The sequence below is a fragment of the Procambarus clarkii genome, chromosome 31, assembly GCF_040958095.1.
Source record: "Procambarus clarkii isolate CNS0578487 chromosome 31, FALCON_Pclarkii_2.0, whole genome shotgun sequence".
NCBI lineage: Eukaryota > Metazoa > Arthropoda > Malacostraca > Decapoda > Cambaridae > Procambarus > Procambarus clarkii.
The window spans coordinates 25,137,715-25,159,131 of record NC_091180.1 but is presented as its reverse complement, the minus strand read 5'-3'; the positions used below and the strand labels follow the sequence as shown (position 1 = coordinate 25,159,131).

Sequence of the window (21,417 nt, the reverse complement as noted above, 5' to 3'; positions counted from 1 at the left end):
AAGCAGTACGAGGCTGTTTTAGACGCTGTAAGATCCTGCCAATGCTTTTGTAAATCCATTGAGAACTTGTCAAAATCAGTCTTTAAAATCTCTTTTTAAGACTGGTTTTGTTGAACAAGTAGTAAAGGTTGAACACACGACGCGACATGTTTTTCGGAAGATATTCCTCCTTGGAAACAGTGTGTGTGTTAAACGAACATTTACACTGAAGGTCTTGTTGAACGAAGGATAAACATAAACTGAAATATTTTAACGCATTTTCAGATATATAAAATCATGCGTTGAACTATAACTGTTTCTCAGATCTCGTCGTTCTCGCGTCATTAATCCCTCCATGAATGATGGCGTTTGATTTGTTGCAGCTTCAAACAGCACCTCTTGCACGGTATCTTTGATCTCAACATTCCCACCACCTAAGGAAGCTTGACGCCTTCACGACTCCTGAGAATTCCCCCCCCCCCCACAAAATGCTTCCAATTGACAACGAATCGCGGAAAATATTTTAGTCGCCTTGCTTCTCTCCTCTCAGTTGTTTCATGACTCTTGATTTATTTTTGTCACTAAATATAATTAGATTTGTCATATTCAACGTTGACTTCCCATGGAAGAAAGACCTTTATGCGGAGAAGAAAGATAATGCAAGGTTTCATTTACATAATTTTGTTTTGTGTTATAACTTACGGTTTGAGACATAAATCTCTCTATATCCTATCTATACTTAACATTTATATATTTATAATTTTCCCCTTGTAGTCCTCACTAATCATGATTCCAAATACATTTTGTGCGCATTCACATTTAGCAAGTCTGATATTCATTTATGATTTTAAGTCTTCATATGTATATATTTCCTGCCCTATTTGAGTGTCATAAGCAAATGTGCTGGTTACAATATATATATATATATATATATATATATATATATATATATATATATATATATATAATAATAATAATAATATACACACACATTTCATTGACTCTGGCTATAAGAGCCTCGAACCAGAGACCATCAAAGTGGTAGCCCGCAGGTCGACCCACTGCGCTACTGAACGCCCACAATAAGAGAGGATCTCAAAGGATACGCAAACTGGTCTCCAACTGAGACTCCGCCAAGCTTTCCTATGAGGCGAATGAGTGAAATGTTATCCACATATATTGTAATTAGCAATTGATATGACTGGGGCGTGGATAATAGCGATTTATATGGCATAAATTGAATATTTATATTATTGAGAATGTTGAGCACCTTGAGACACGGTCGTGACACTGATCAACCAGGCTGTTGGACGCGGCTGCTCGCAGCCTGACGTATGAGTCACAGCCTGGTTGATCAGGTATCTAACCATGTGGTGGGGTAAAACGGAACACATAATGTTGCTGCAATGTTAGTTATGCGCCACATAGCATGTGATGGGGTGGGAAAGGTGTGTGTGTGTGTGTGTGCATTTACTCGCATTTCATTCACCATGGCTCTTAGGAGACTGGAACCGTCGACCCCCACGAGCCCGAAGCTCTATCGACCGAGCTATTGAGTAGCCTTAATAAGGAAAGTTTCCAGAATCAGCATCCTGCTGCCCAACTGGGATTTTTTTAGACTTTTCCTGACTACTACTGAAGCTCAGAGGACTCAGACCCACGCTCACCTCATATAAATTGAATGGAATGTTTATTTCCACAGGAAGTGTGGATGAAAATTCATTTACACACACTTTTTTTTGCTCTTCAATTTGTGCCTATAGAATGGAGGTGCTGCTGTTTGAAATCCCTGCTTTTTCCAGGCGCCTGTCCTCTAAAGTAATGACTCGCCAGCTAAATTGATGCTTTCATATAAAATATAAAAAATGGGGTTGAAATTGTTTTCCGCTTGCCTCTGCTTCCCCCCCCCCCCCTGCTCTCTCTCTCTCGTTCGCTCTCTCTCGCTCGCTCTCTCGCTGTTTTCCTTTCTCGCTTGCTATCTTAGTCTTCCTATCCTTTGCTGCCATCCTTGTTCTCTTCCCATGCCTCGTTCGCTTGCTCGTTTCTCTGCCTCGAACCTTATGTGTGGTTGCCTCGCCCCCTCCCCCTCCTTGCCTCCTCCCCCTCCTTGCCTCGCCCCCTCCCCTGCCTCGCCTCCATCCCCCTGCCTCGCCTCCCTCCCCCTGCCTCGCCTCCCTCCCCCTGCCTCGCCTCCCTCCCCCTGCCTCGCCTCCCTCCCCCTGCCTCGCCTCCCTCCCCCTGCCTCGCCTCCCTCTCCCCTCCCTCGCCCCCTCCCCTGCCTCAGCCACAACGTCCCAGGAGCGGCTTGAAACTATATGTAAATAACATTTTTGAAGGTGGTGGGCGAGGCCGGAGACTCTTCACAGTCTGCGGTCGTCATATTAACATACACAAGAAGGGGGAGGTGCCCCCTGGTGGTGGAGGGGGGGGGGGCGGCGCCCCCTGGTGGTGGAGGGGGGGGCGGCGCCCCCTGGTGGTGGAGGGGGGGCTCCTGGTGGTGATGGAAGGGGGGGGGGGAAGTATTAGCAACAGCAGTTGTGACGCTGTTGGGAAAGGCGGCGATGTAACAGAATGTTTAGTATTTCTTGGGATAGAATTGGAGGAGGCAAAACGGAAGAGTGAGGGAGGGAGGGAGAAAGGGAGGGCAGGATGAGGGAGAATAGGGAACAAGTAAAGGGGAGAGAGTTTTAAAGGACCAGTTACCTTAAGTTGATTTCGGGGCTCAAACATACATAAATGAATAATATATAATATATATTATATATTTTACAGTAGACAAAATTAATTTGGGAGACTACCTATGTAACTTCTCATACACTAGACACACACAAATGCTCAAGTCGGATATTACAATAAACAGTCTTTGGAAAGTGACAAAAATGGAGAGAGAGAAATGGCCAAGCACTCGACCCCCGGGGCCAGATTCCTAGAATTAATAGCCTATAAATGTTAAATACAATTAGTACCTGCACTCAGTATAATTAGGACGAAAAGTCCGAAGATGGATAACGTCCCACGTCACGAGGGACGTGATAGAGCAGAAATCGTCCTACGTCACTCCGTTGTATCGTATCTCCCAATACAACGGTCAAGAATGACTCACAACGGTGATAAATCCCAATTAATTTATTAATTGGATAAAAAACAAACTCAAATAGAGTCCAAGATACAAGACAATTTAACCTTGTACACACAACGTAACGGTCCCTATTGTTACAACTTGTTACAAAGTTGTTGACTCTTGTTACAATGCTTTTTATGACGTTTTATTTATTACAAGTTGTTAGACGGTTGTTGCTTGTTCAAACGTCGTAGCAACTTGGTCGTTTTATCGTCGTGTGTGTGACGGGAAACGAGCAGGTCGCGAGAGCACTTGGAACAATAATAATGTCAGAGGACCAAACCACTCCAGTGCAGCCTCGCGTGAAACACTCTTCCGTCCACATGTGATCTTCTTTCAGGGCGATATGAGGAGAGTGCACAGTGCGTCCATACGGGCGTGCATGTTGTTGCTATGCCTGCACGAGCCTGGGGCCCCTGAGCCCTGGTGGTCGCCGTGCCCTGGTGGTCGCCGTGCTCTGGACTTGGTGGTCGCCGTGCCCTGGTGGTCGCCGTGCCCTGGTGGTCGCCGTGCCCTGGTGGTCGCCGTGCTCTGGACTTGGTGGTCGCCGTGCCCTGGTGGTCGCCGTGCTCTGGACTTGGTGGTCGCCGTGCCCCGGGCGGTCGTGTGCGAAACATCCCCATCCCCAGGGCAGATGACCCGTTTGTCTGGCTATGAGTTAATTACGTGCCCCGCTCTCCTTGTTGACGTGTGAAGTATTAGACTGACGACTCCCGCGTCACCTGCTCCTTCCTTACACTCGAACTGAATTATTCTGTTCGGAGGGGTTCGAACCGACGCCACGGAGGAAATTCCTGTAACCAGATATACACACAAAAAACGAATTCATGGGATGGTGTCGTAAGGTCGACAGCTGCGGTAATGAGACGAGGAGTGAGTGCTCGAAGGCTGTTTCCCCTCTTTCACTCCCCTCACTATCCCCCTGGCCCCTCTGCTCCACTCCTTGGACCTCTGCTCTTCCTCCACACTACTCCTCTGCCCCCCAGTGCTGCCCTACCCACTGCCAGAGCCACCAGCAGGGGCTACACCCCACCATCCCCCTCATTTCCCGGGTCGTATTTCAACACACTGATAATTACCAGCGTCCTGGCTGGCTCCTCTCGCTCCCTCTCACAATGATGCTCTTCCTCTCTGTTTCACGCTATGCCTCCCTCTCTACCCTCTCCCTCTCTCTTCCCCCATATGGAAGGGGAGACGGGGGCAGGAAGGGTGACAACAGCAGGGTGGTAGAGGTGGCAGCAGTATAACAAACAAGACAGTTTCATTTATACTTTAGAGGGTCGTTAAGAGACTTACCTTGGGAGCTGACAGGGTGGGAGGATGACCATTACAGGCTGCTTGTTCCATCTCCCGAGTATGGGTGTGGGTCCTCCCCTTTGCATGTGGGTCCTCCCCTGTGTGAGTGAGGATACGACTCCCCCTTTCTCCCTAGTAAAAAGGAGGGGAGTACATGGGAGAAGTTAAAAATGGTGAATTTTTTTTTTGGGGGGGGGGGGGTTCTGGATAAGGTCAAGTGCCACCATCACTGGTACCAGGGTTATCTGCTGGGAACACTTAACTACCGTTACCACCATTGCTACACATCCTATCAGTGGTGGCCGAGGTTACGATAGAGCAACAGAAGGCTCTCTGGTGGCTATAGTGCCGTAATGTTAACAATATTGCCAAAACGGAGGTTGTCAGGGATTCCAAATAGTAATAATGTTTGAGCCCGTGACGCTGAAGATGACTTGGAGAGGAAGGCTGGCAGACATGAAGGTTATGGCTGGCCTTGAAGGTAAGGGGGAGGGAGTATGGCTGGCCTTGAAGGTAAGGGGAAGGGGTTATGGCTGGTCTGTAGGTAAGGGGGAAGGGTATGGCTGACAGACATGGAGTTATGACTGCCTGTCGAGAATGAGGAGTGAAAGAGGAGGATAATAGTGGCCAAAACACTGGAGAGACGAACGTGGGCAGAAGCAAACAGCAACATTATGTCTAGGAAGAGATTAAGAAAGAGACGTAGAAAAAGAGAAAAATACAAATAAGGAAGGAGGAAGATGAAATAAATTATTATTAGCAAGAGAAAAAGAATAATGTGAATTATTTAGGAAAAAATGAAGAGAAATTGAAGTATATGGAAGGAGAAATAAGAGAAGAGGGAAGAGTTGAAGAGAAAGAGAAATAGGAGGAAGAGAATGTGAAATAAAAATAAATCAACGAGTTAAAAAATGTCCAAATCAAGAGGAGCTGAAGGAAGAGAAGTAGCTGATGGAGGAAGAGGCGCTGGAGGAGGAAGAAGGGAGGAGGAGGAGCAGCAACAGACAGAAGAGGAGGAGGAGGACATAGAGGAGGTACTATACAACACTTATGAGTCATGAAGGAGCAGGGAACACGTGAGGGGATGATGGAGGCGCCCCTCATCAAAGCAAGGAACAAATTAGTATAATCCCTGGTCGCCTGCTGCCTCCACCTTAATCACCTGACCTGGGGGGGGGGGGCTGTAAACACCTAACAACCTGGAGGCCCCCCCCCTCTCGCCCCTTCCCCCCTGGGGAAGTTTTTTGGGTCTAGTTTAAGGGACGTAATGCATAGGGTTATCGTGGATGGTGTAAGTGTGTGTGTGGTGGTGGTATTGGACGTGAATGTTGAGGCGACGACGACTGTCACTGGCACAACCACCTCAGCCCGTCTGGTGTCATCCGTGTGGTGCTGAGGGCACTGTGCTCAGGTGGTTTGACATACTGAGTTCTGGGTGACAGAACATTCGTCATTCTGTCTCTCTCGCTCGCACACTGACACACACACACCTGCCAGTGAACAATACAAGCCGCCACCAACTCAACAGGTGTAACAAGCCCCCACACCTGTGGTCGGACTGAGGATCTCTACTAGACGGAAAATAAGTTTGCCGAGTAATGGTAACAAATTCGCCTTAAGTAGCTCTGGAATTTTTGTTTGCTCGAACGCTCCACGAGGCGAGTGATGGGCCGGAGGGTGCTTAGCTGTCACCCCGGCGTGTCATATGAACGCGTGGCTACGAATGTGTGTCATGTGACAAGTGTCGTGTGGAGAACGTGTTACAGGTGTCACGTGTCATACCAACCACATGTGTGACGACGTCTCCACAACCATTCACTCTGGTGTGCCAACCACAAGTCTCTGTAATCTGGATTTCGACGAAACGAGAGGGAAAAATTGGGTATATTCCGCGGAGTTGGATGTTGTCGTAAATTGGCAATTTCACCGTCGGCAGAGGAGATAAGGGCCAATATTGCAATTTACCACTCCAACGGCGCTCGCGACACTGTTGGCATCAGTTTAGGTGGACAAGAGGAGGAGGAGGTCGAGGATAAGACTACCGGTACGTTTACCGTCCCCCTTGACGGGGTGTGACGTCTCCTTGACGGGGTGTGACGTCTCCTTGACGGGGTGTGACGTCTCCTTGACGGGGTGTGACGTCTCCTTGACGGGGTGTGACGTCTCCTTGACGGGGTGTGACGTCTCCTTGACGGGGTGTGACGTCTTCTTGACGGGGTGTGACGTCCCCTTGACGGGGTGTGACGTCCCCTTGACGGGGTGTGACGTCGTCCCCCTGCAAGCCTACCATCAACGTCTTCTTGACGTGACGAGATAATCCCCCATAAATACCCCCCCCTAACCATAACTACCCCCACCATAACAATCCCCCCTCCCCACCCCCACCTTGTACGGAAGCTTCCTAATATCACCCACAATTACTAATTATTATTTGAGTATTAAATAATGTTCTCAAATGCGCGGCAATATGTTATTTGTCTAACTAAATAGTTTATTACTAGTTACAGAAACTAAGAAGTTGTATTTAATCTATTCGAGAAGGATTTACGTCATCTGTATATTTAACATACATTATGCATTGCTTCTATACATTTGTGCCATACATAATATTTGAAGTTACATGAACGGTCTGTTATGTTCTAGTGTTTGACCCTAGGGTATGTATTGTATTATACACGGGTGTCTAGTCCATAGTGTATTATACACTAGTGTTTATGGTGTATATCCTGGTGTATAATACATCCAGTAAGCATACAAGGTTGACTTCTCCCTTGTCCGGCTTGAATGGTGTAGCATTGCTCTTAATCTTAATTAGAGAGGCACTTAAGTAGGGAGAGAGGTAGGTGGGTGGAGAGGGGAATGAGGGAGAGTGGAAGGAGCGGGGGAGGAGGATAGAGGGAGGGAAGGAAGGAGGTTAGGGGGATGCACATTGGGAGGCATAAAGAGGGATGAAGGTAAGGATAGATAGGCAGGGGGGTGAGTATAGAGATTAGTTGTATAGATGAAAGGAAGGGGGAGAGGTGTATAAGGGAAGGGGGAGAGGTGTATAAGGGAGGGGGAGGGAATGAGAAAGATGGAAGGGGTGATCCCGAAGATCTGGGATGAGAACTAGTAGCGAGACTCCGTGTTGTTACCAAATTCCTCACACATTTTATTGTGGATCGATCGATCGCTCGATCGATCTGGAACCAATCAACCAGGTATCAATCAGATCCGTTCGAAAAGCGACGTATTAGGACAAGCAAAAGCTGCGTAAATTTGACGTTTTCTGCGCATCGGTTTTAATAGGGTTAGGTGGGTTGGTTGGGCTTGTCACCTGTGAATATCTCCCAGTGTTGGACGTGCGGGGGCAATAAAGTGTTGGACGTGCGGGGGGGTCAATACAGTGTTGGACGTGCGGGGGGTCAATACAGTGTTGGACGTGCGGGGGGTCATTACAGTGTTGGACGTGCGGTGGGTCAATACAGTGTTGGACGTGCGGGGGGTCAATACAGTGTTGGACGTGCGGGGGTCAATACAGTGTTGGACGTGCGGGGGGTCAATACAGTGTTGGACGTGCGGGGGGGTCAATACAGTGTTGGACGTGCGGGGGGGTCAATACAGTGTTGGACGTGCGGGGGGGTCAATACAGTGTTGGACGTGCGGGGGGTCAATACAGTGTTGGACGTGCGGGGGGTCAATACAGTGTTGGACGTGCGGGGGGTCAATACAGTGTTGGACGTGCGGGGGGGTCAATACAGTGTTGGACGTGCGGGGGGGTCAATACAGTGTTGGACGTGCGGGGGGGTCAATACAGTGTTGGACGTGCGGGAGGGTCAATACAGTGTTGGACGTGCGGGGGGGTCAATACAGTGTTGGACGTGCGGGGGGGTCAATACAGTGTTGGACGTGCGGGGGGGTCAATACAGTGTTGGACGTGCGGGGGCAATACAGAACCTTCGCTCGTCATTATCTTCACCCGGCTGTAGTCTATGACGGAAAATAATAATACAGGAATGTATTTAATTACAAAAAATGGAATTCATTTGCCTGAAACGGAGCTTACCTTTTTTCCAATTTAATCTGCATTGTTATTTTCATGTATTATTGTTGCAGAGGCAGAGTACTTACTGCTATATTGCAGGAATAGGGATTGCAAGCGCGCGCGCGCGCATACACACACACACACACACACACACACACACACACACACACACACACACACACACACACACACACACACACACACAGGCTGGAGGCTGACTCCATACACAGTTTCAAATGTAGATATGATAGAGCCCAGTAGGCTCAGGAATCTGTACACCAGTTGATTGACAGTTGAGAGGCGGGACCAAAGAGCCAAAGCTCAACCCCCGCAAGCACAACTAGGTGAGTACAATTAGGTGAGTACACACACATACATACATGCATATTGCGTGAGTTAGAAATAAATATATGTAGTAGAGATAATAAGGGGGGAAATAGATTGGTTAGAAAGGCGGGGTCCAAGAGCTAATAGCTCGATTCCGCAGACACACACACAAAAAAAAACACACACAACAATTTGCATACACGAGACCAGTTCTGTGTATACATTTAAAGTGGCAGAGAGAATGACAATTTTGTTGCAACTGCTTTTGAAGGTTTGATCAACCGAGTGATCAACCAAGTGATCAACCAATCGGCCAATATTATCCTTTTAATGTTGATACTTACAGAGAGCGATTGTCAGAATAGGATAAATGGTTAGATTCAGGATAAATAGTTAATTGTATATACTCGTGTATTGTGGAAGAGATTTGTGACAATTCTCAAGAGTTGAAGAGAACGTGGAACTGCTCAGACCAATTTGATGGTCATTACTCAGGATAATTATGCTATCCAGTTTGAACAACTGTATAATACCAATAATTTGATGAAATTTGTTGATATAAAAATGTGTTTTACATAATTTGCGTGTGGGGACGGGAGTGGACCCTCCTAGATATCTAATGAGAGGGGGGGGGGCGGGTATCATCCCCCTCTCCCCCTCCTCTCTCCCCCTCTTCCTCTCCCCGCCTCTCCCCCTCCCCATGGGGCTGATGCAAAACTCAAGAAAGTGGGGGAGGCTGAATCATTACCTCTGGAGCCTTAGGGGTAGGGAGGGGAATACTGATCCCATCCTTAGGGGAGATGGGGAGGAAGCCCCCTCTCCCCACCACCACCTCAGGCAAAACATGAAGGTAGGGGTAGGTGGGGGAAGGTTGGGGGGGGGACTGATCTACACCCTTGGAGCCCTAATTGACTTATGGCGAGTCTTGGGAAGCACTCACAAGCCATTCAGCCATTATTCATCATGAGAGGAGTAAGTAACGTAGCGAGCAAGAGTAATAGTGGTGGAAGTAGCTCCCTGTTGAATAACCAGACAACCACCACCAGGTTATACCACCAGGAACACAACCTTGGTAGTATAAACACAAACTGGTGAACAATGTGAGTGTTTATGTAACTGGGGCCAGATTCACGAAGCAGTTACGCAAGTACTTACGAACCTCTGCATCTTTTCTCAATCTTTGGCGGCTTTGTTTGCAATTATTGAACAGTTAATGAGCTTCGAAGCACCAGGAGGCTGTTTATAACAATAACAACATTTGATTGGGAAATTTTCGTGCTTGTAAACTGTTTAATAAATGTAACCAAAGGCGTCAAAGATTGAGGAAAGATGTACAGGTTAGTAAGTGCTTGCGTAACTGCTTCGTGAATCTGGTCCCTGGATAAGGTTTGGCATGATGCAATTGGCCTGTTTGATATTACTAAGCCAATGAGTCATAAGTCACAATAAGTACTATTAGGCCGTGTTTTATTTTGTTTAAGAAGTTATAACAATGTATCATTGTTGTTGTTGTTAAGATTCGCTACTTGGAAGTTTTTGTTCCAAGTAGTACGGGCTATGGTGATCCCGCAGTGGCCTTTATATATAATGTATCATTAATTTTGTGTATATAAATACACATGTTTAAGGTGAGAAAAGATGGCGCTCAACAGGACAATAACGCCACCTTTGTCATTATTTGGCGTGAAGCGTTTCAACTAATGAGAACAGGTGACGCTTTGACGAATAAGGATTAGTCGACGAGCGAAATATCAACCAATCAGCGAGGATTTCGATGTATTGTGAGAACTCGTGCAGCAAATTGCCTCTTGTCGTCCTGCATCAAAAAGGAGCAATAGCGCTCGATGGCTCTGTTAAATCTCCCGAAATTATTACATAGTTGATGGAACAGAGCTTGAAGGGAAGGGAAGGGAACTATCAAGAGAATGCGTCAAGTCACTACGACTATATAGCACTTGAAATGGATCGGGATAAGGATTTTGGATGGGACGAGGGGAATGGAATGGTGCCCAAGTACTTGGAACGTCGGGGATTGAGTGCTGACCTGCATGAAGCGAGACCGTCGCTCTACCGTCCAGCCCAAGTGGTTGGGCGAGAGCTTGAAGGAGGAGAAATATATTATTCAAAAGTTAAAACACGAGGAATTTTCCCGAGATCTCCAAGCAAGCTCATTGTCTGCGCATTATTGCATTTGAACATCGTGTAATGCAATTAACTTCCGCATTTTACCTCCCCAGCATGGCGCTGCATGACGCCTCGCCTGATGGATGGGTGAGAGAGAGAGGGGGGGGGGGGGGCGGGGGCAAGCTTGTATTTTGAACTTGACAGAAGTCAGCCTTGACAGAAGTCAGCCTTGACAGAAAAGAAAATTGAGGACGAGAAACCCGTAATTAGCGAGAATGACAAAAAATGTCCTCCTGTACCACTTCTAAACTCTTACCTTAAGGTTATCTTGAGATGATTTCGGGGCTTAGCGTCCCCGCGGCCCGGTCCACGACTAAAAATCGTGGACCGTGGACTATGGGATAAGGCCTCCTTTTTTGTTACACATTCCCAGGAAGCAGCCCGTCACAGCTATCTAACTCCCAGGTACCTATTTACTTCTAGATAACAGGGGCATCAGGATGAAAGAAACTGCCCATTTGTTTCCGCCTCCACCGGAGGTCGAACCCGAAACCTTAGGACTACAAATCCCGAGCGCTGTCCACTCAGCCATCAGGCCCCAATGACCACGATCTGAGAACCGCCGCGCAGTAATTGTACGAAGCCGTGTGACAGTCTGAATTTTACGTTAAGATTGGAATATATTTAATTAAGTCGACTTCAAATAAAAACGACTTTTTATAGTGATATAAATATAAATATAACTTTTGGTATTAACAAACTCGTAATTGCAGTAATAAAACCTCGGTATTAATTTTGATTTGTTGGTTATTAGATTTAGCTGAGTGGCTCTGTAGAGTATCTTCCTCTGTGGCACGTCTGTCTGCCTGTCTGGCGGCTGTGATCTGGCAAAGCAGCCTTGACTGACACTATATAAAAGTTACGTGACTCTGTAATGGGGTACGTGAGTCTGTAATGGGTTACGTGACTTTGTAATGGGGTATTCTAATCCAGAGCTGTGTATGATATCCAAACACAGTAGATACACCGCTTGTTTTGATAATTGTAAATCACCAGTCACTTAGTGGTTAGCACAGTGGATTAGTTAACCATGTACCTAACCGGACGACTGGTTAGCTATATCCAGTCGTCCTATATCCAGTTAGCTATATCAGACTGGTTAGGATCATTGAATAGGTGAGTGGGTCTGTTAACCACTTAGCTATAATGATTTTTCAAACTTGTTTACATAGGTTATCTAGCGAGTATAACAAATTGGATACGAGTGTTTGCTAACTGGGTGTTTAGTGGATTAGTTAAGTGTGTGATTGGTGTTTGACTAGTGGGTAATTTATACGAGTTTCCAACTAGCCAGCAAAGTCATGCACAGACTAGCGTTAAACACGTTCTGATTATATTCCAGTATAGACAAAGAAGAAGGAATTGATGTTTAGGAAGGAGGGGAAGGGTGAGTGAGTGAGTGAGTAAGGGAGCACAGCTTTCCTCTTCTTCAACACTTTTGGTCTTGTTCCTAAATCCAAATACATAAACTTTAGCATTTCCTTGATAAGTGTCTTGGATACAGCGTCTAAAAAGAACTGTATTACTCATTTTGAAACGACATTGCTCTTCAGCCTAATTTCAGGAAACCGTTGTTAGGTTTATGGCTGAATAAAGGCGAATATCAAAGTGATAATAAGTATTAGAAGCAACGTGAATAACGTTAGACACTCGAGAGCCACGTGGCCATGACGTGATAAGAGCAATAGTGTGATGGAACATGTTTGGTAAGCTAGCGTTCGGGACGACCCGGACGGAATGTCCAGTTCTCTGGTTTATTGGTTCTCTGGTTCCCTGGTTCCCTGGTTCTCTGGTTTATTGGTTCCCTGGTTCTCTGGTTTATTGGTTCCCTGGTTCTCTGGTTTATTGGTTCCCTGGTTCTCTGGTTTATTGGTTCTCTGGTTTCCTGGTTTATTGGTTCTCTGGTTCCCCGGTTCTCTGGTTTATTGGTTCCCTGGTTCTCTGGTTTATTGGTTCCCTGGTTCTCTGGTTTATTGGTTCTCTGGTTTCCTGGTTTATTGGTTCTCTGGTTCCCCGGTTCTCTGGTTTATTGGTTCCCTGGTTCTCTGGTTTATTGGTTCCCTGGTTCTCTGGTTTATTGGTTCTCTGGTTTCCTGGTTTATTGGTTCTCTGGTTTATTGGTTCTCTGGTTTCCTGGTTTATTGGTTCTCTGGTTCTTTGGTTCCCTTCACCGACCTTGTGTTGGATGCGTATAGTTCTGAAGGATTCTCGTGCTAATTAAAGAGAATTTTCATCTTGTGAAAGTTTCGAGGTCGTTAAAAAATTTTCAGGTGGTCACCTCCGTTTTATGTTACAAAGCTTGTTCTCCTCCAGTTTAATGTTCAGTTTGAAATGCAAAGTCAAAGCTGTTTCGGAAATACTTGCTGTGAACAGCCTATTTACTGCTGTTCAGAGCAAATAGGCTGTGAATTCTCGCAGCCTATTTGCTCTGAACCTCTTCTTCTCGTCTGATTATTAGTCCTCATCATCCATCAGTGCTGTATTTGTAATCTTCATTATTACTGTATTTGTTCAATTATCGAATAAGTGCCATTAAGATGTTTAGTCATCGTTATTATCGTCGCAGTTATCACATTTCTTCATTTGTTGTGATCATAAAGATACATATTACTATAGTTATGAGGTACAGACTCAACTAACACCCCCACAACATAACTAGACTTGTAACACCTTGGTATTGTAACGTCAGTAAGTGAAACATGGCACGGTGGACCCGTAGACTTGTATTGTGATGCCTCCTAGATTTTTGACACGAACTGTACTCCCCTGCATGTAGTCAAGGGTTATTACACAAATGAAGATGTACCTTAATGTGTTAATTATAAAAGGGGCCTGGCATAGTTCATGACAAATTATTTACCCTTTATACAGTCTAAGGAAGGTGTATAAATATATACCAAATTAAAAGCAGACATTATTAAAGATGACATTTCATCTGCCACTCAGGCCACATACCTCATAGTTCTGGAACTGATCTAGTGACATAACTTTAAACCTTCTCCAGTTTCGTCTTGGGCTTGACAAAGTATGGACTCCATGCTGGAGGTGCATACTCAGGATTTGGTCTGTGGTATACAAGATTCTGAGTGAATCCTTACACAAATTTCTAAGGGCAGTGCTGATGTTAGCCAATCTCGCGTATGCCGCTGGTAATATAATTTTCATGTGGGATTCAGGAGTAACGTTTAGTGTGATATAAACCCCTAGATCCTTCTCCCTGTCAGTTTTGTGGAGGACTTCGTGGTTTGGTATCTTGTGTCTGATCCCCTGCTCTCTCTCTACCTAGCTTCATTACTTTACATTTACAACGGTTAAAATCTAGTAGCCATTTTTTAACCCTTCAGTTTGTCGAGGTCATCTTGTAGTATCTTGCTGTCTTCCTCTGTTTTAATCCTCATTTGTTTTTGCATCGTGAGTAAACATTGAGAGGAATGATTGTATTCCCTCTGGAAGGTCACTTCATATGTGAGAAAGAGGATAGGTCCAAGAACTGAAACCTGTGGGATACCGCAAGGGCCATCTCGCCACTCTTGAGTTGTTGCCTGTTACGGCCCTCTCGGGTCGCAACTGGGTTCGTACTCTGATGTTATTAGAGGAAGGGTATCCGGCCCCAAGCCAGTAGTGGCTTTCAAGGGATGAGATCCGTAACGCAAGTAACTTAAAGGGGAAGGGAAATAAAGTCAAGAACTTAATACTATAATTATTACCATCACCAATAAATAATATATAAAAAGATTACACGGGGGGAGGGGTATTAACACTGCACAGGGGAATTATTTACACTGACGTCTTCTGAAGACTCTGGATCCTCTCGGTGCCAAGCTCTCGGTGCTCTCGTGGCCTCACAACGAATCCTTTGAGAAGCTGAGTCTACCCCGGCCACAGGCCAGCCAAAACACAGTTCCACTGGGGGCACCGCCGTGGAGGCCGTCAACCACAAGTCCAGCAACACAGCTGGCAGGTTCCGGATCAGCAACGCTGGTCGGGCCACTCCACGAGCGATACTAGGGTAACGCCCTAGTCAGGAGCCTCGTGTGATACCACAGATCACTCTCCTGTCCACAATACCCCAGTGGTTAATCGTCTCCAGCAGTCGGTCCCGGGTATGACAATCCTCAACTGCCGCTTCACAGGCAGGGTAACACCACAGTGTTCATCCGGGAGGCGACTCACAGCTGCTGCAGCAAAGCACTTGGTATGGGGACGGCTGCCTCGGGTAGACTGACTCAACTTCCCTTACAGCAGTCCCAGGTCGACTCTGTAAGCAGACACGTCATCAATAACAGGGACACACTAAAGCACCTCACTTACAGGCTCAGACACAAACGCCCGACATATTCACTCCATAGATGGCGTTGTCGTCTGAGCACCACCTCACCAGAGGTCAGCAGCGGCGGTGTTGTGAGCTGCACAGGACTGGAAACTGGCCCTTGTGGCCGGTACACCTCGTCCTTGCCAGGTGTCGTCGTCCATTTGGAGGGGTTTCGGGAGCGGACCCACAGATGGCGCGGTCGTCACTGCTCCGTGCTCGGACGCTGGATCCGGGTCCGTAACATTGCCCTCACAGTAACTCAGTCTTCTGTTACTAGGCACTCTAGCTGGAGTACCTACCCTGTGACTCCTCCCTGCTTCTCCAACTTGTGCACTAGTCTCTTATGGGGTACTGTGTCGAAAGCTCTCTGGCAGTCCAAAACTAGACAGTTTGTCCATCCTTCTCATCCTTGTATGACTTTTGTTCGCCTGGTAATAGAATTCTATTAAACCTGTGAAGAAAGAGTTATCATCCATATACCCTTGCTGGTGAAGTGTTACAAAGTTCCTTGTATCCAGATTATCTATTGTTTTTCTCACGATCTTTTCCATCACTTTCATGGTATGTAAATTTGGGACACTGACTGGCCTGTAGTTCAGTGCCTCCTCTCAGTCTCCCTTCTTGTATATCGGGACTGTGTTAGCAGTCTTCCAATTTTCTGCTTTTCCTCCTGATGTGGCTGTGAAATAAATTTGAGTCGAGTCTTTGTTTTTACTTATGGCATTTTCATACTGTTTCTCTGCTTCTATTCTCACTTTGAGGTACATTCCTGGCCCGCTGGTATCTTCTTTTACTCTCTCTTGTGTTCTGTTATTTCTGTAATTTCCCCATTCCCTTGCGGTTAGTTGATATATGCGACCTTACATCCATGATTTGATCCCTCCTGGTATTTCTCTCTCTTTTTTTCATTTTGGACCAGGACAAACTTGAGTGCTACTGTCTGACACTTCTGGGTGATGTAGTCAATTTCAAGTTCAAGTATGTTTATTGAGACAAGAAAGAAATACATCTCAAAGGGATAGAGTAGCTTAGGCTATTTCTACCCCCCCCCCTTACATATAGTCAATCATGTGATGATTGACATATTGATGTAGTCAATCATGTCTTGTGCGGCCTTTTCTTTGAGCTCTGTTGTCCATGGTATTTCTATTAGGAATTTTCTTTTTTCCCTCTTAATCTTCCCTTCGGCGTGCCAATCTTTTTGTTTTCTGGACAATTTCTTGTACATTATCCTTACTTCCACCAGATACTCTGACATAAATACACTGTGATCACTCATTCCCAAAGGAACTTCCAAATTTATTTCTCTTATGTCTGACTCATTCAGAGGTAAAGTTTAGGTTGGTTCGTCATTACATCTCATTCTTGTGGAACCCCCCTGACACCTTGACTTTAAAGGCGTCTTGTTGCCCCGTCCAAGATTTTAGTGTGCGTGCGTGTGGGTGCGTGCGTGCGGGTGCGTGCGTGCGAGTGAGTGTATGTCGGTGGTGATGTGGGCGGGGGGTAGGGGGGACTAAAATGGATGTCAATGTTGACACACTGGAAGTCTCGATCAACGGGTGGGGGGGGAGGCACTGTTAATTTTAAAGTATTATGCGCAAGCTTATAGCATGCTGGACATTACTAGCGCTCTGATTGGCTGTTACTTGCAAGAATGGACCAATCTTCTTGGTTATATGTTTGCGTTATAGAGAGGCTGCCTTCTAATTGGCCAAAGTGTCTTGCAGTGTGACTTATTTATTAAATTTTGAATGCATTTTCTTGAACACACGCATTAACGTGCACGACTGGCAAAGACGAGGGCGTTCTGGGGGATCACCCACCCAGTTAATGGCCAGAGGTAATGGTGTTTAACCAGTGAACCGTATGACGCACAAGTCATCCACTGATATAGCAAATCGGTATAAACTTTCAAAATAATTACATGAATTTGAAACTATAGTCAGATGTAGAATATGGAACGTGATTACAAAAATCAACTGAGGAAGATTGTATTTCTTTGGTCGTAACGAACGACCTGTTCGAACCTGTACATCTTTTCTCAATCTTTGGCGGCTTTGTTTACAAATATTAAACAGTTAGTTAATGAGCTCCGAAGCACCAGGAGGCTGTTTATAACAATAACAACAGTTGAATGGAAAGTTTTCATGCTTGTAAACTGTTTAATAAATTTAACCAAAGCCGTCAAAGATTGAGGAAAGATGTACACGTTCGTAAGTGCTTGCGTAAGTGCTTCGTGAAACTGGCCCCTGGGATATATACACAGATGTATATACACAGCTTCTCGGTGTACATACACTGAGTTTACATTATTACCGAGTACACTTTACACTTTTAAAAGTACACTTTAGTTCAAGACTAAAATGTACTTTCCGCTTTGTTAGTAGATTAGTATCACGCCCTTAATATCTTGACCTGCAGAGGTTGAATGGACCCAACCTTCAGGAAGATCATAAGTCTTAAGTCCAACACGAAACTAAACAAATCTTCGTTTGGGGGGGAAAAAAACTCGAAATATTTCTGTATCGAGAAAAATAAAAATACTTTCTAAATATTACTGCTTTTATTAAAGTTCCAAATTACAAAACGAATACAAAATTTAGACGCATTAAACCACCTAAAAATATATATATAAAAAATGATATGCATTAACCACAGCACGAGTGATAATATTTACCACCGCAACCACAAAAAATACAGAACATGCAAATGCTTTACCAGAATTGGACAATGTTGAGAGAGAGGGGAAAAAACTTTAATACCATTAAAATCCAATAGCTAAAACCTACAGTGAAGTGGACAGCGTGACCTGGACCCCTCTACCTGTGCCTGTATTAGCGGCAGGTAATTAGATATTCGCGTGATATCTGTGGGTGGGGGGAGGGGAGGGGGGGCAGGTAATGACCCCCTGGCGCTGTTAGTCCCCTGTGGTGGGGGCCTGGGGCGAGGCCTGCCTGGCTAGCACGCACGCAAACACGCACGCACGTCAATACACGCCACGCACGCACATACTCGCGTGCACACACTCCTTATAATGCCTATGCCAAAGAGTGTCTGGCAGAGGTTGTGGGCCAGACGCTTGGAGGTGGCTTCACCCCTACTTTTCAAGATGACCCATGGATTGTATGGGGCTGACATAGGCTGGCTGGCTGGCTGGCCGGCCGGTGTCGCCCATATTTCCTCTCTCCAAGAACTATCGGCCCGTCCAGCTACCCCCTGTGATTTTGATTAAGTCGGAAAGCTAAGGAATTTGTTTTCTGTAGCGTTTGGGCAATTTTTGTTTTCATAATATTACGTTTTCCGAGAGGGAGAGGAAAGTAGGGGAGAGAGTGGGGGAGGGAAAGAGGTGGAAGAGTGTGGTGAGGGAGAGGGGAGATGGGAGAAGAGAAAGGCAAGAGCTTGGAGATTGGGGATTAGAACACAGTTTTAAATCTTGATATGATAGAGGCCAGTAGGCTCAGGAATCTGTACACCAGTTGATTGACGGTTGAGAGGCGGGATCAGAGAGCCAATGCTGAACCCCGCAAGCACAACTAGGTGAATACACACACACACACACACACACACACACACACACACACACACACACACACACACACACACACACACACACACACACACACACACACGCACGCCGTCTCTCACGTTTCACCTTTGTCAGCCCGCTCCAATGGCCAGGAATATCTTGCCAATTAAGAAGGGTGTCACCATGGCAAGTCTCTCCCTCATTGCTCGCTTGTCGACCTTCGTCCAGGACCAGATGAGAACCGTCTTCACCATAGTCGGTCCAGCACTAAGACTCCTGTACACGTGATGCCCTCTCCCGCAGCCCTCTAAGACAGCCCTCTAAGACGCCCCTCACAGTCCTCTAAGACGCCCCTCTCACTTGTACTTCAGCTTATAAAACTTCTTCTGTCCGTGATGTGTTCCGGTCCCACCGGGTCAGACGAGCCTTCGCGGGCTTCTCATAATTGCGGAATTAAGCTGTAGAGGATTTGATATATTCTGGCGGTGGGAGGACAGTGCCATCCAGTCCTTGTGGTACAGGTCATTGACAGGGCACTCGTGGTGTACTTCCGCCGGCAAGTACCGAGACAGGTACTTGCCGTACCTGTCACAGGAACACGTAGGTACCCACGTGTACTTGTATTTTCGGGTCACAACACTAGAGAGGGGGGGGGGAGAGAGAGGAGAGGGGAGAGAGAGGGAGGAAGAGAAAGAAAGGGAAGGGGGGAGTAGACCAAGATAAAAGGCCAGGTGGAGAGGACGGTGATCCGGGTGAACTTCACTATATGCTCTTTCTCAATAATTAATCGTTTTACATATTTCATGGTGTACCGCATTGTATACACGCATATGCAGCAGTATACCTGTCAGACACGCACATACACTCGTGGTCATGTGTGGCCACACCTGTCACACGCACATGGCACCCTTCCCACAGTACTGGAATATGCAGTACCGGCCTGGCACCCCCACCTAATGAAGTATAAATCCAAAACTGCAAACTACAAAGGTCTGCAACAAGGTTAGTGCCAGAAAAAAAACTGATATTCTATAAGGAAAAGTTACTGAAACTGTAACTCCCAACCCTAGAGGAGAAACAAGGCGGTGGTGGGGGGGATATGATTACAACGTACATGATACTGTGGGAGATAGACAAGGTGGACAAGGACAGCCTCTTTAAATTTAGATAAAGTAGGACGAGAGGACATAAAAGGAAGCTGAATAACCAACTCCATTCGAAGCAGTATAAGAAAGTTCACGCCCCCTTGTAAGGATGGAGTTCACGTGGAAGACACTGAAAGCAGCAGCTGTGGAAGCCACCTCCACCCACAACCTTAAGGCCACAGTCTTCCCTGAGTCACTGTTAGGTAGGCTCTGATAGGTAAGTAACTACTTACCTCTAGTTACCGTCTTCCATTACTATCATTGCAGACCCCCCCACCAGCACCGACCCCCCCCACCAGCACCGACCCCCCCCCCTACCCCACCAGCACCGACCCCCTCCCCCCCCCCCCCACAACCACCGACCCCCTCCCCCCCCCCACAACCACTGTCAACCTCACCACAATTACCGACCATAACGTTGGTGGCTGAACAGTCTACACGGCCGGAGCGCTGCAGGCTTCCGGAGAGCGGCGGTTATCGACGCGGCCAAGAAACTGCAACAAAGGTGGCCTGAGAACCCGGCAAATGGTCCGGCTTTGTGTCTTTTGTTTCAGCGTTCTGATTGCCGGATCTTGGCTGTAAGACGCTGCCTCATTAGTGGCCTCTTGTGTGTGTCCGTCTGTATGTGCGCGCGCGCGCGTGTGTGTGTTTACCCATGTACACGTGTGAGCGTGTGTGTGTGTACCTCGTAAGTAAATATTAGTTACATATTCTTGTATAGAGCAATACAAGAAGTGACACTTAAGACTTTTAACTTGTAAATGTTACTTTTAATAACCCACAACTTCAGTGACTCACTCCTCGGCTTTCTGAATGCTATACAAAACTTAATTGAGTCCCCCCCCCCCCCCCCGCCGCTCTTGAGGTTTGGAACCCCTTGAGTGCAACCCACCCTTGGGGGGGGGGGGAGGAGGGGGTACAAGAACGAAAGAAGAAAGTGTTCAAGGATATGCAACATAGTTGATTTCCTGATAGTGTGTCGTGAGCTATGAGTAGTGTGGACTCCCCTCCCCCCCCCCCTGCAGTGTGAGGACCTACCCCCTCCCCCCCTCCCCCCACCTCGTCCAGTGTGGATGAGAAGAGGAACCGGGGAAAAATACAATTGACATACGTGTTTCTAAAGCGAATCGACACGGAAGTCACAAAATAATGCTCAAAGCTTGGCGTGGAGCTGTGACGTTGACGCGCAGATGAGTGAAAGATATTTCAGGATGGACTCATATAAGAGTAGTCAGGGAGTGTGTGTGTAGTCAGGGAGACGAGTCAGAGGGTCGAGGCTAGCTTCAATAAACAGTTTTCAGTGTTAAGACGAATGAGAACACAGCGGCGTTATATCATATTACTGGAAAGGTTGTGGTCCAGGAGCTTGAGCTCGACATTGCAAGCATAAGTAGACGAGTACACAAGCGTGCGCACAGTTTTCCCACCTCCTTCTCCACCCCCAATAAGCTCCCCCCCCTACCCCCTCACGACCATTCCCCCTCCTACCTTACCTTTCCTTGA

The 21,417-nt window shown here is 46.6% G+C and overlaps 1 long non-coding RNA gene across 1 annotated transcript in view; it reads left to right on the top strand.

The window, feature by feature from the left end:
• The window catches only part of LOC123758691 (uncharacterized), a 201,178-nt gene that overhangs the window by 48,480 nt on the left and 131,281 nt on the right, over window positions 1-21,417 (top strand). The gene's annotated exons all lie outside the window — the stretch shown is intronic.